The sequence below is a fragment of the Protopterus annectens genome, chromosome 1.part1 (genome assembly GCF_019279795.1).
Source record: "Protopterus annectens isolate FY-2018-M chromosome 1.part1, PAN1.0, whole genome shotgun sequence".
Classification (NCBI taxonomy): domain Eukaryota; kingdom Metazoa; phylum Chordata; order Ceratodontiformes; family Protopteridae; genus Protopterus; species Protopterus annectens.
The window spans coordinates 671,847,327-671,862,803 of NC_056726.1; the positions used below are offsets into that span (position 1 = coordinate 671,847,327).

The 15,477-nt window shown below is 45.4% G+C and overlaps 1 protein-coding gene across 1 annotated transcript in view; it reads right to left on the bottom strand.

The window, feature by feature from the left end:
* The window catches only part of IL11RA (interleukin 11 receptor subunit alpha), a gene marked incomplete in the record, with an annotated part of 3,068,236 nt that overhangs the window by 1,824,488 nt on the left and 1,228,271 nt on the right, over positions 1-15,477 (bottom strand).

Below are 15,477 nucleotides of genomic sequence, written 5' to 3' on the forward strand. Positions count from 1 at the left end.
GGGGGTTGACTACCCCTGATTAGAGTAATTAAATCTTCAGCCATTTTGATCATTTGTTTTTTAGGCATAGGGGCCTGAACATGTGGCCTGGGCATCGTTTTTTTAGACATAGATAGAGATTTAGGCCTTAGCACTGAGGTTGGAGTTGGTTTAATATGCAAGTCTGTAGGCCTGAATACACCCTCAGTAGCCGGTGCCTGCTCAGCGGCTCCGGACCCATCCAAGGTAGAGACATCCGCGGGTTCCATATGTGAAGCATCTCGCGGCATGCCGGACTCCGAATGGGTCTTAATAGAGACCTGCGAATCAGATGTAGCAAGCATCAGGGGCTGCGAAAGCGCCTCAATGAGTACCGCCGAACTGGCGACTGGCTTAGGAGAAGCGTTGTCGGCAATTTTGGACCTCAACGGCCTGTCTCTTTTTCTTTGGGTTTTTTCGGAATTTCCGGTAGTCGGATGGCTAACCGACGTCATTTCTGGATAATTAAACCGAGAACCGAAATATTTTGAAGCAAAAATGTACTGACGACGGATAGTGCACTGATTAAATAAAGCACAAAACCGACAGCAAGGTACGTCGTGGTCAGGGTCTAGGCAAGGTATACAGTACAAATGAAAATCCTTATGAGGTATTTGCTTCCCACAAGTAATACAATTATTAACTTTTACTGACATCGGTAAGGAGCAAGAAAAACAGTTTCCCCAATGGGAAAACGAAAATTTCAGGAGTTGGCCGACCGGCACTTGTGAACTGCTTCTGCTTCGGGCACCGCACAGCAAGAAAGACTGATGTAATGGCATCGGCTGCATGTTTTATACCCCTGACGACCTGACATCATGGAAAAAGGGACAGCAACTGACGCAGGACCCAAGACTTTGTTAATCATGTCAACTGAGGGCAACCTGCCAGCAGATTACCCAAATGTAATGACTGCAACAGTGAAACACGATGAACATCTGTTTGATGAGAGGGTGGGAAAACAGAGGTGGCTCAGTACTGCAATGAGTTGAGATGGCAGAGGCATGAATCTTAATTGATGAGAAGGATAAGCCTTTGTGGAGTAGCTCTGCTAGGTAATCTAGGATTTGAAGTAAGGTGGGCACAGCTGTATCCTTTCCTTGAGACTGGCTCCAAGAACCATATCTTTTACACTTTTCTGAATAGGATTTCCTAGTACAAGGCCTTCTGGCCTCCAGCATGACTTCTAGCACCTGTTTGCTGAAGGCTGCTGGTGGAGTATTCAGGGGATAAGCCAGGCTGCAAGGTTCAGGGTTAGCAGCTGTGGATGCAAATCTGTCCCTCCTGCTGGGACAGCAGGGAGGGGTCTGATGAAGGTGCCAGAGTGGCACTGTTGTCAGACTGTGAAGGAGTGGCCAGTCTGGGGCAATAATTATCCTTGGCCTGGTCTGTTTGATCTTGAGTAGTACTTTTGAGAGGAGGGGCAGAGAGGGAAAGGCATAAATTGAGAGGTTTTCCCATGTAAAAAATAGGGCATCCACTTTCCACGCTTGGCTGTGAGGATTTCTGGTGGAAAATTTGCTCAACTGATGGTTTTGGGGGGAGGCAAAGAAGTCCACCTCTGGAGTCCCCCACCTGTGGATTAGAAGTTTGAATGAGTAGGTTTCCAGCTTCCACTCCTGTGGGTCCAGATTTCTGTTTAAGTCATCTGCCAGTGAATTTTGTTTGCCTGGCAGGAATTGAGCATGCATGTGCACTTGGCTGCTTAAGGCTGTGTTCCACAGGGATAACCTGCAGAGTGGGTAGGAATGAGTTCCCCTGCTTGTTTATGTACCACATAACTCTGGTGTTGTCTTGTCTTTATCAGGAGTTGTCCTGGAAGGATAAGGTATTTGAAGGCTATCAGAGCACTCTGTACAGCTAACATTTCTTTTTGATTGATATGCAGAGGAATTTGTCCTGGGCTCCATTTGCTTGAATGCATTTCCCTGCCATGTGAGCCCCCCATGCATAGTCTGACGCATCTGTTGTCAGGGTTTGGGCAGCGAGGAGTTGAGTGAAAGGAAGTCCCTTGTTGTGGTAGCATGCCTCTGCTCACCAAAGGAACTCTGCCCTTAGACAAGGAATGATAGGAATCAGTGTTTCCAGGTCCTGAGAATGTTGATACCAAAGACTTTTTAAGTACCACTGAAGTTCCCTCATATGCAGTCTTGCATATGGAATTAGTAGAATGCATGAGGCCGTGAAACCTAGGGCTTGCAGTATTTTTCTTGCAGACAGCTTGGTTTTGGGGGCCATTAGTTTGAAGTAGTTTGTCAAATAAACCTGTTTTTCTGGAGTGAGGAATGCCATCTATGAAGTTGTGTTCAAGCTTGCTACCAGGAATACAATCTTTTGGCTGGGCACCAGTTGTGATTTATTTTCGTTGATGGTGTACCCCAGAGAAGTTAGAAGTCTCTTTACAAATGCCAGGTGCTGAAGTAGCAAATCCTGACTGTCCGCCTGAATCAGACAATCGTCCAATTATGGGTAAATTTGAATATTTCTCTGCCTGGAGTATGCAATGGCTGGAGCTAGGCACTTTGTGAATACTCTGGGCGCAGTAGATAAGCCAAAGGGAAGTGCAGAGAACTGATGGTGCATACAGCCAGCCCTGAAACGTAGATATTTCCTGCAGGATTCCCTTATGGGGATGTGCAGATAAGCTTCTTTTAAGTCTAGGGTGACTAGCCAGGAGTCCTTGGCTATTATAGGAAGAAGGTGTTGCAGGGTCAGCATTTTGAATTTTGGGACCACCAGGAAGATGTTGAGAACTGACAGAGCCAGGATAGTGCACCAAGTGCCCTCTTTTCTGGGCACCAGGAACAGTCTGGAGTAGAAACCCTGTCCACTTTGCTCTATTGTAACAGGCTGAATGGCCCTGATACTGAGAAAAGAAAGTACTTGCATTTGAGCCTCTGCCCACTGGATTGGAGGAGGGTCTGGCAACCCGCTTGGGGTTGGCAGTGAGTGGAAGTAGAATCTGTATCCCTGGGATACAATGTTTAGGATCCATCAGTCCTGGGTAATGGACATCCAGTTTTTTGCATGCAGGGCGAGTTTTCCTCCTAGGGGTGCCAGCAGTTGGGCATGGCTGGGAAGGATGATAGACAAGTTATTGTGAACTTTTTCCATAAGGGGGTGGCTTACCACTCCCTGCTTTAGAGGTGGGAGCACTCCATTGTTTAGATCTCTGCATACCCCGAGACTGTAGTCTTGGTGGTCTGTTGCCCAGGGGTTGATAGGTTCATAGGTAGGTACTAAGCTATTTGCCCTAGGGCTAATACAAGCTTAGCCAAATAGGTACACCCTGGCTTTCGCCACCCAAGAAAATTATTTTCCTGTGGCCCTGTCAAACAAAAAGTACAGTTGTGTACCTACCATAAATGTAGATGTTAGAGTGTATTCACTGTTGCAGTCATTACTCTTGGGTTATCTTGCTGGCAGGCTGCCCGTGGTCAGCCAGAATTCCAAAGTCTAGGCCCGGCATCGGTTGCTGTCACCTCTTCCCTGACGTCAGTGCACCAGGGGTATAAAAGATGCAGCCAACGCCATTTTCTTCAGTTTTTCTTGCCCCAGATTTCAGCTGCCCCAAATAGGTAGGCTGAAAAATATAGCAAAAAGAAATGCATGCACAAAAATAACATTTCCTTCATCTACAAGCAAATACACCAAGAAGGTTGTATAGGATAGAGAAGTGCAGATAAGTCCCAACAAAGAGAAGGGGGATGGTGGGTGGGTAACCTGGACTGCAACAGTGAATACACTCGAACATCTACATTTATGGTAGGTACACAACTGTACTATGTTCATCGTGTTTCACTGTTGCAGTCATTACTCTTGGGTTGAATCCCAAAGCTGAGAATGGGTGGCTGGGCTAAATAGGATTAGGAGAGGCTATGAGGCCATGCAGAACTGCAGTGGCGAAGCCTGCTCTAAGAGCAGACAGGCAAGTGGTAGTGTTTTGTAAAGGTGTGCACTGAACTCCAAGTTGCAGACTCTAAGATTTCTTTGGTTGGTTCTCCTCTGAGGAAGGCTGCTGAAATGGCTGCTGCTCTGGTGGAATGAGGCCTAATGCCCCCTTAGGCACTGATTTGCCATGTTGAGAATAGCAGAAACGGATGCAATGACCTATCCATTTAGAAATAGTTTGTTTTGATATAGCCTTTCCTTGTGATCCTGCAGCATATGACACTAAAAGTTGCTCAGTTTTTTTGAAAGCTTTGGTTCTGTCCAAGTAAAAGCGTAACTGCCTGTGTATGTCCAAAGAATGCAGAATTTTCTCACCCTTGTTCTGTGGATTTGGGTAAAAGGTAGGCAAGTGAATGGTTTGGTTGAGGGCCACACTGGACACCCCCTTAGGCATAAATGTAGGGTTTGTCGTCAGAGAAACCCTGTCTGGATGAAAAATGATGAAAGGTTCCACAGCCATGAGTGCTTGTAACTCTGAGACTTGCCTTGCAGAGGTTATGGCTAGGAGTAGAGCTGTCTTCCAAGATAGGAATTTAATATCCGCTGTTGATGCTGGGTCGAAAGGAGGCAGTGTGAGTTTCTCCAGAACATAATTGAGGTCCCAGGCCGGAATCGGTGCTCTCCTTGGAGGCCTAATGTTTTTGGCTCCTCTGAGGTACTGCCATATTAAAGGATGAGAAAAAATAGGTGGTTCCATATTGTAATGTGCAGAAATGGCCAAGGCATGAATCTTAATTGATGAGAAGGAAAGGCCATTGTTCAGCATCTCAGTTAGGTATTGTAAAATCTGAGGAATATTAGGTACAGACGTGTCAATGCCTTGTTCCTGGTTCCAAGCACAGAATCTCTAGAAGTAAGAACCGAGGACTCTGTTTCAGCCGAAACCGAGACACTCGCGGTAGGCCTAACCGTGGTTTCAGCCGAAACCGCGGGCCGCAAGTGTCGGTCCTTTTCCTTGCGTTTTTTGGCTAAATGTGTAGTCGGAGTCTCCAACGGCATTTTATATGCAAAATCAGATCCAAAAAACTCTTCTGCAAACTCCGACCGATGTCTAAGAGTCCGTCGGTTGAAGGAGGCACAGGCTAAACAAGCTGATACGTCGTGGTCTGGGCCTAAGCAAGGAAGGCAGTAAGAATGGAAATCCTTAGGAGGTATTTGTTTCCCACAAGTTAAACAATTATTTACTTTGTCTGACATCGGCTGAGGCAAGAAAGAGTCCCCAACGGGGTACTTAGCTTTTTTAGAAGTCTTCGGTAGCTGAAATCTCTGGATCTGACCGACCGGCACTTGCGAACAGCTTCTGCTTCGGGCACCGCGTGGCAAGAAAGACTGGGGAAAATGGCGTCGGCTGATGCCTTTATACCCCAGAAGCTCTGACGTCGGGGAAAGTGCGACATCAGCCGAGGCCAGACCCAGACTTTGGAATCCGGCCGACCGAAGGGCTGCCTGAGGCAGGACAACCCATATGTTATGACTGCAGATGCATCCTTGAAGGACATCAGCTTTTGAAAGAGGAGTTTTTTGAATGGCTACATTATCCGCCATGCTGCCAGATTTAAGGTCCTGAGTTGACTGTGCAGGATCTGATTGTTTTGTTGGGTCAGCAAGTGAGAAGTTTGAGGCAATATCCATGCTGGACCTTGAGACAAGCTCTTTAGGATTGAGTACCAGTGCTGGCGTGGCCAGTCTGGTGCAATCAGAATCATTTTTGGCTTCTCTTGTCTGACCATTAGGAGTACTCTGGGAAGTAGAGGCAGAGGGGGAAAAGCATATACTGTTAGATTTTTCTAGCTGAATGATAAGGCGTCCACTTTCCATGCTTGTTTGTGGTAAATCCTTGTGCAAAATCTCGGCAGTTGACAGTTGTGAGGGGAGGCAAATAGATCTATGTCTGGGCAACCCCATTTCCTTATTATCATTCTGAAGACTTGTGGATCCAGTTTCCACTTGTGGTGATCCATGAGGTTTCTGCTTAGTTCATCTGCCAGAGTACTTGTTTTTCCTGGCAGGAATTGTGCTTGTAAGTGGACTTGAAAAGCCAATTCCGTGTCCCATAAGGTCATTGCTTGTCTGCAGAGGGGGTAAGAATGAGTACCCCCCTGCTTGCTTATGTACCACATGACCGTAGTGTTGTCTGTCTTTATCAGTAATTGTCCTGGATGAAGCAGGTCCTTGAAAGCTGTCAGGGCATTTTGAACAGCTAGCATCTCTTTTTGATTTATGTAAAGATGCATCTGGTTTACAGGCCATGTGCCCTGAATACATTTTCCTGCCATATGGGCCCCCCAGCCATAATCTGATGCATCCGTTGTCAGTGTCTGTCTGGCTGTGGGTAAACTGAATGGCAGACCCTTGTTGTGGTGACAGGCTTCTGCCCACCATCGAAACTCCTGTTGTAGGCAGGGAATAAGTGCAATTACTGCCTCCAGGCTGTGGCAATGCTGAGTACAAACACTTTTCAGATACCATTGAAGTTTCCTCATATGCAGTCTTGCATATGGAATTAGTAGAATGCAGGATGCCATGAAACCCAAGGCCTGCAGGATTTTCCTTGCAGATAAGTGGGTTTTTGTTGCCAATTTCTTGAAGTAAGTATTCAGTTGTTTTTGCTTGTCTGGCGTGAGATAAGCCATCTGGGCAGTTGTATTTAAGCTTACACCCAGGAATATTATCTCGAGAGGGCACTAGTTTTGATTTCTTTTCGTTTACTGTGTACCCTGGGCCAATTAGTAACCTTTTTACAAACGCCAGATGCTGAAGAAGAGTGTCTTTGTTCTCTGCTTGAATTAGGCTGTCATCCAAATAGGGATATATTTGAATTCCTTTTTGTCTGCAAAACGCAATTACTGGTGCCAGGCATTTTGTAAAGACCTTGGGCGCAATAGATAAGCCAAAGGGCAGTGCAGAGAATTGGTAATGCATTGAGCCAGCTATGAATCTGAGGTATCTTCTGCAAGACTGTCTGATTGGGACATGCAGGTATGCCTCTTTATGGTCCAAAGTTACAAGCCAAGCCCTCTTGCCCAGCATGGGCAGTAGCTGCTGAAGAGTCAACATCTTGAATTTTGGAACTTGCACAAACGTGTTTAGTATAGACAGGTCCAGAATAGGTCTCCAGGTTTTGTCCTTCCTGGGTACTAGAAAAAGTCTGGAGTAAAATCCTTGCCCCTGCTCTTGTTGTGGTACTTGCTGAATGGCCCTCATGTCCATGAGGGATGTTATTTCTTTTTGTGCCTCTGCCCTTTGATTGTGTAGCAGGTCTGGCATACCCTTTGACCTTGGTAGAGTGTGAAAATGGAACCTGTAGCCTTGGGACACTATGTTCAGAACCTATTTGTCTTGGGTAACTATTTGCCAATTTGATGAAAAAATTGCCAGTTTTCCCACTAAGGGGGTTGTCAAAAGAAAATTGCTTGGAACTGGTAGAGGAAAGTCATTGGGATGGTTTCCTGTAAGGTTGTGATTTGTCTTCTCTGCTTTTGGAGGTAGGAGCACCCCATTATTTAGGTCTGTATGAGCCTTGGGGCTGAGATCTGCCTCTGGGACATCTGTATCTACCTCTTTGTGGTCTGCCTGAGACCAGAAAGGACCAATTTTTAGAAGGCCAGTTCCTGCTAAACCTGGGTCGCTGTACCTGTAAGAAATCCTTTACTGTCTGCATGGATTTTGCTTTACCCTCCATTATTTTCAACATCTCTTCTGCTTTAGTACCAAACAAAGTATCATGCTGTAATGGTGCATCTAATAATTTTGCTTTAACATGATCAGGCAGATCTTGTTCCTTTAACCAAGCATGCCTTCTAATAACAGAACCTGTAACAGCGGCCCTGCAAGAGGCCTCCAGTGAATCATAACCACATTGCAAAGTATGCTTTCCCACTTGTTCAGTTGCGTGCAATAAATCCTGCAATTCTTTGTTCTCCGAAAATTCAGTATTTGTCAACATTTTTTGATTAAGTAGTGACAGTAAATATTGCTGATATTTAAACATATGAAATTGACAATTTAAAGCCCTTACAGCCAGAGTGGCAGAAGTGTAAACTTTTTCCCCCCATCTGTCTAGAGCCCTAGAATCCCTGTCAGAGGGGACAGGGTGTTTTGCAGTGGAAGCTTTAACCCCCTTGGGACCCTGAGATATAGTTTCTGGGTCTGCTGCGGGGTTTTTATATAGGAATTTATGAGAATCCGGGACCCTGTAGTATCTGTCTGGCTTAGCAGGTGCAGGGGGGCAAAGAGTCAGGTGACAGTCTGGACGCTGAAAATAAATCATCTACAATGTCTAGAACAGGTGGAATAGCTAGGGGGTCTGTGCTGCGGAAGAAGCAGGAAGTCTCGGAGCCTTTTCTTAGACTCAGAATAATCTTGGCTCTCCCAGTGGAAATGCTCCCTCATAGTATGCAGTGTTTCCCCAAAAGAATAGTCCTCAGGAGGACAGGCTGAAGGAATGGATTCTTCAGCATCAGAATCCTCATAGGGAAGCATGGGATAATCCTGTTCAGAAGAGGAATCAAAGGAAATATAAACCTGATCAGAAGAATAATACTCTGTCTCTTGCCTAGGCCTCTTATCAGGAGGAAGATGGGAGCCCCTGATCAAAGTAATTAGGTCTTCGGCCATTTTGAGCATCTGTTTTTTTAGGCATGGAAGTCTGAAGAGGAGAATGCTGTACTTGTTTCTTTGTCTTTAGTGCTTTAGTCTTTGAAGCTGAAGATGGCTTAACATATAGTTGTGTCGGTCTGAAGACACCCTCAGAAGCCGATGCCTGCTCAGTGGCTCCGGACCCATCTGAGGGATTGATTTCCGAGTGTCCAATACCTTGAGTTTCCAGAGGCCCAGTCAGCTCCACGGTAGTGGCCTGTGGCTCTGAGGTAGCAGGCGCCAGGGGCTGCGAAAGCGCCTCACTGAGAACCGGCGAGAACTGGCCTAGAAGAGGCTTTGTCGTTGGTTTTGGACCTCGGATGCCTATCCTTGTCCTTGCGTTTTTTGTAAGCTCCAGTTGTCTGCTGTTCCGCTGGCATTATATAATTAAATCGTCGGCCAAAGTAATGAAATGCAAAATCGAACAGACGCTTGATAGTGCGTTGGTTGAATCTAGCACAAAACCGACAGCTAGCAATGTTGTGATCAGGGCCCTAGGCAAGGAATACAGTAAGAGTGAAAATCCTTATGAGGTATTTGCTTCCCACAAGAAATACAATTGTTAACTTTTTCTGACATCGGTCTGGAGCAAGAAAAAAGTTTCCCCAACAGGGTACTTAGCTTTAATGAAGACTTTGGTTCTGAAATTCAGATTTGAAAATCTCAGGAGTTGGCCGACCGGCACTTGTGAACTGCTTTTGCTTCGGGCACCACGTGGCAAGAAAGACAGGAGAAAATGGCGTTGGCTGCATCTTTTATAACCCTGGTGCACTGACGTCAGGGAAGAGGCGACAGCAACCGACGCTGAACCTAGAGTTTGGAATTCTGGCTGACCACGGGCAGCCTGCCAGCAGGATAACCCAAGAGTAATGACACGATGAACATCCACAGAAGTGATCCCCGGGGTGAATTTCCTATTACCTATCCAATCAAGATTTTTCTTGAAGAGTGCTAATCAGGAGCTCTGTTTGACATAGATAGGTAGTCTGCTCCGGAGTATGGGAAGTCTCTGGGACAGGAATCTATCCCTCCAGCACGTTCAGTTTATTGTGGTGACAAGGTTTAGGTCCCTAGAGCCTGTAGCTCAGAGGGATTGGGATTTCTTTAGGTGGAGCATGTCCAACAGTTCTGGGTTTGACATAGCTTTGTATTTTAGGCAGAGATCGCCTCTGAGTAGGCGATATGCGACAGTGTAAAGCTGGAGTTTTCTGAGACTGTCTGCGTAAGGCATCTGTTTGAGGCCAGTAATCCTCTTTGTGAGGTATTTTTGCAGCCTTTCCAATTGTTGTAGATGTCTTGTGAGGTACATACCAAAAGGGGCATTGCACTCTATAATGGGTCTAATGAGTGATGAGTAGAGGGGAACAATAACCTCTTTTTTTCTGGATGAGAAACCTTTTGTTATGAGGTGTGCCACAAAGAAGGATTTCCTGACCACTGTAGCAATGTGATTATCAAAGGAGAGACTACTGTCCACCTGTGTCCCAAGGTCTCTTATAACACTTTCGGTGTTAAGTAGACTACCGCCTATGTGATAGCTCATGGGTAAAGAATTTTTACCAAAGGGGATGACAATGCACTTTTTGGCATTGAGGTTGAAACCATGGCTTTGACACCAGGTATCAGTGAGGCCCTTTTGTAGGATGTCCACATTGTTAGAAGTTTCGATTATGGATCCTAGTTTGCAGTCATCTGCGAGATTAGTTAGCTAAAGTCCTAAAGTGTTAGCCTGTATTTCAGAGAAGTAGATACCAAACAGGAGAGGACCCAGGACTGAACCCTGTGGTACACCACTTATCACTGGTCTAAAGTCTGATTTGGAGTCTGCTACTTTCACAGTGTGGGTTCTGTCAGTAAGCCAGTTGGCAACCCATCTTGTGACATAGGGATTTATACCTAGTTTAGTGAGTTTATCTATAATTCCAGAGTGGGAGATGGTGTCGAACACCTTGGCGAGATCTAGATAGGCTGTGTGAACCACCTTACCCTCATCTATGGCTTTGGTGACTACTTCAAAGAAGTCTATCAGGTTTAGGAGACATGATCTGTCTTTTACAAACCCGAACTGTGTGGGGTCCAGAGTTTGGAGAACTCCAATGTCTTTGTTTACGAGTTCCATGATGATACGTTCCATGGCCTTGCAGAACAGGCTCATCAGGCTAATGGGGCGGTAGTTCCTGGGGTCTATTGTGCCCCCTTTTGTGGAGTGGGATAACCGTTGTGGTGCAACATTCAATGGGCACAAAGCCTGAGGTGAGACTATGACTGAACATGGTATTTAGGTGGGGTGCCAGTTCATTCTGTAAACGTGTAGAAGGCAGCCTGGGATGTTGTCAGGTCCCATGGATGCTGTGTTCTTGGCTTTGGAGAGTGAGGATTTTACCTGTGCAGCCGTGATTACAGGAACTTTGCATTCTTCTGGTATAAAGATGGGCCCTTTAGGGGGTGAGAGGGGGGTAAAGTTAGCATTGAACCTATCTGCCAGGATACTGGCAATATCATTTGGTTCTCTACAGTTAGTGTCATTGTGCTGTAACTTAGAGCAGATCTGAGTGTTGCCATTGAGATTCTCGACATAGCTATAGAATGCTTTGTGGTTGCCTTTAGAATCAGTGGTGATTTTGTTTTCATAACTAGCTTTGGAGGATTTTATGAGGGATCTCAGCTTCTTACTGAGGCTGACCAGGGAGTTCCTCTAATCGTGGGATTTTACTCTCTTTTGCAACAGTTTCTTTCTTCTGTTGCAGAGTTTGTTTATGGCAGACCACCACCAGATTGGCTTCCTTTTTTTTTTGGAGGATAGCATCTTGGTTCTGTTAGGGATAGCACAATCCATGCACTTCTGTAAGTGCTTATAAAGTGCATTTGTGTAGGATTTAGCAGTTGTACCTCTATTGTCCATCTGCATGGGTGTCTTGAAGTTTGCAACTTCTGTCTTAAGAAGAGTGAAGTTGGCTTTGGAGAATTTTTTTTGCGGTTGTTTTCCTAATGGGGAGCGGGATGGGGATGTCTAGGGTGATTAGCTTGTGGTCGGATCTGACCAAGGAGAAGCTGACATCTGGTGTGGAACCCCGGATCACCCATGTTGGTGCTGACCAGGTCTAGGATATTGCTGGTCCTGGTGGGGGTGTGGATAAGCTGATCCAAGGCATTGGAATTGATGACTTCCAGAAAACATTGAGCAAAAGAGATGGTACATGAGTAGTTTTCCCAGTTAATGGTAGGGTAGTTGAAATCACCCATTATTAGAGTGTTGGGTTGTACCTTAATATTTTCCAGTGTATCAAGAAAAGAGGAGTGGGAATCCTGGGGCATGGTGGGGGGGGGGGTCTGTAGCAAGCTACAATCTGGATTGCGGTTCTGCCCAGAGTTAGTTGAACTTGGATAATCTCGGATGCATTATTGTGAGCAACTAGCTTGGAGGTGTGGATATGCTTAAGGTATATGGACACGCCTCCACCTTTAGTGTTTCTGTCCGGGTTTGGCGGCCGAAAGGTGTGGTATGAATTATACCCTGGCAATGCAGGGGTGCTCTCTGGAGCTTTGAACCAGGTGTCTGTCACTGCACAGATGTCAATGTTCTCCATTTTAAGGAGTGCCTCGAGTGAGTGCATTTTGAGGTTTGGACTTCTAGCATTGAGTAGCATTACCCTCAGATTTTGCTTGCCTGTACCTGTTACGGTGGTGAATTTGTCATTTGAACCTTGCCTAAAAAAGGCACTATAAGGGTGGCAAGAGCCTTTGCCAGTATCCGGAATCCCAAGGGTGACAGGTGCAGGTCATCTCTGGCAAAGCAGCGTGGTCTGTCGATCATGTCATCCCAGGCACACAGATACTGGATTCCCTTAGAATGACACCAGAAGCTTAGCCAATTGTTAGAGTCAATCATTTTGTCCTTGTACTGTGGTATGATTCTGAAAACTGCGGTGGTGGTGCTGCGGTAGCGTTGTTCCCTCACAATAAGACGTTGTCCTGTTCGATTCTCAGCTAGAGCGTCTTCTGTGTGGAGACATGCGTAAATGGGCGTACCTTCGTTGAAGGTTGTGCATCAGGGACAGCAACTTGGCAAGTAAAAATCTACTGCCAATCATTAGCGGACTGGAGTTCCACTGTGGCGACCCATAACCGAGAAAAGCCGAAAGACACAACAACTGTGGTATGATTCTGGGTGATGGCAGGATGCTACTCAGAGCTAGGGTCATACCTGCCTGGGCTACAAGATCGGAGAGCTCCTCTATGTCTCTTTTCATGTAGTCCAGGGAGGTACGTCTCAGGTCATTCATACCAACATGGACAATGACAGTCATATTTGTACTTGTTGTGGAGTGACCTGAGTGCGTGCGTTATGCGGTGGATCCTGGCACCTGAAAGGCAGCCGACAGTAAGTTTTTCCTTGTTTAGCCTGGTGAGTGGAACATCAGTGTGCCTGACTATAGAGTCACCTATGACTAGAGTGTTGGGTATGTTATGCCTTATGGGCTGTAGTTGAGTGGGAGACTGAGTATGTGGGCTATGTGTCATTTGGATTATGTTGGGGGGTGGAGGTTGCTTGCATTTCTGCTTTGGAGGTCTCGGTTGTTTGGGCAGATTTTTACAGAGAGCCTCCGTGAATGTAGGTGTGTGTGTTGTGTTTCTGTGTGTGTGTTTTGGTGGTGTAGGTTTCGAGGGACTATGTGATGAGTGTGGTGCGGTGCAAAGTGTTTACCTTCTCCTCTTGACTGTCTAGTCCAGTCTTCGGTGAAGAGAGCTTTGCTTCCAGTTTGGCTATATAAGTGCATCTCTCACAGGTCATAGTGTTGGGTGGAAAGAAGAGAGGGTTGTCTGTGTACATGAGGCAACTGCTGCATTGTCCCAAGATGCCCAGATTAATCAGGTAGACAGGAGAAAATACCGGGAGCTGACCTTTAGACATGCCCGAATACGTGCTTATTTATTAAGTACTAAAAACTGTTTTCCTCTAGACAAGTGAGAAAAGTTGAGTGCTGTAGCAATTTGTAACTTATTTAGTGCTTATGAATTCTGAACAAGTGCTGAGCTCAAAGAAATAGATTTGAATGCTAAAACTAAAAAGCTGGCTAGTTGTAAGGGAAAATTTGAAGAACAGACTTTATGGCGCCAGGAATAGTTTAACCCTAATTAAGTGAGAGGGGGGCTCAGGAGCTCACAAACCATCCTGGACACAGCAAATCCGTATCTGGACAAGACCTGCCAAAGGAAAGGAGGGAAGCAAGCTTAGAATTTTTTTTTTCTTTCCGGTAAAAGTGGAAATGGAGAAAGTTGGAACAGAAGTTAATTCAACGTTAAGAATCTGAGTAGGTTGGCCTTCACAAATGTTCTCTATTAGACTGAATGAACTAATGACACGAGACTGGGAGGAGTGTCACAGATCAAATATGGGTGGGCAACTGCAAAGCCACCAAGTATAAGAACACCACAACACTATAGAGGGTGGGTGGGAAAAATTACAGTTCCTAGCTGTAGCCACTACATGAAAGTTTTAAACAGATCAAGGAGCAAGCAGAGTCTAGAGAATGCTTTTAACTGTAAACAGACAACTACAGCAGTGCACACTATTACACTTCCTAGCTGCAGCCACTAAATGAAAGTTTTAAACAGATCAAGGAGCAAGCAGACTCTAGAGAATGCTTTTAACTGTAATTATAGTAATGCACACTATTACTGTTCCTAGCTGCAGCCACTAAATGAAAGTTTTAAACAGATCAAAGCGCAAGCAGACTCTAGAGAAAGCTTTTAACTGTAAACAGACAATTATAGTAATGCACACTATTACAGTTTCTAGCTGCAGCCACGAAATGAAAGTTTTAAGCAGATCAAGGAGCAAGCAGACTCTAGAGAATGCTTTTAACTGTAAACAATTATAGTAATGCACACTATTACAGTTCCTAGCTGTAGAAAGTACAGTTTTGTACCTACCATAAATGTAGATGTTCGAAGATCCACATTGCTGCAGTCATAACCTGTGGGTAGTCCGCTGTCCTCGGTCGGCCCGAATACCAAAGTGTTAGGCTGGCGTCGGTCATGGTCGCTTAGATCTGACGTCAGTACGCCATGGTATTAAAGCGCATGACCGACGTCATATCCTCAGTCTTTCTTGCCCCAGATGTCAGAAGGCCCTAAAAAGAAAGGCCATAGCCAAAAACAGAAAAATCTCCAAAACCCATGTACAAACAATATTTACAACCCAAACCATACAACCACTCCAAACTACAGAGGGGAAGGAGGGAGGGTAAATTGGACTGCAGCAATGTGGATCTTCGAACATCTACATTTATGGTAGGTACAAAACTGTACTATGTTCTTCATCTCACATTGCTGCAGTCATAACCTGTGGGTAGAATCCCAAAGCAAAGGTAAAGGGAGGTTGGCAAAATCATAAAGCATTGGGAGCTGCTAACATGCCCTGTTAAGACTGCAGTGGCAAACCCAGCCCTAGATTTGGAATAAAGAGGGAGATGGTAATGTTTAGAAAAAGTGTGCACTGAACTCCAAGTAGCTGCTTCCAAAATATCTTTAGTAGCTACACCTTAAAAAGCAGTAGAAGTGGCAGTAGCCCTAGTGGAATGAGGTCTGATTCCAGCCGGAATCTCCTTACCATGATGAGAATAACAAAAAGCAATACAATGGCCAATCCACTTAGAAATAGTTTGTTTTGAAACAGGTTTCCCCTGAGAGCCCAAAGCAAAAGAAACAAATAACTGTTGAGACTGTCTGAACCCTTTAGTCCTGCTCAAATAATAACGCAACTGCCTGTGAATATCCAAAGTGTGCAAAATTTTCTCCCCTTTATTTTGGGGATCAGCATAAAAAGTAGGCAAATGAATAGATTGGTTTAAGGCCACATTTGAAACC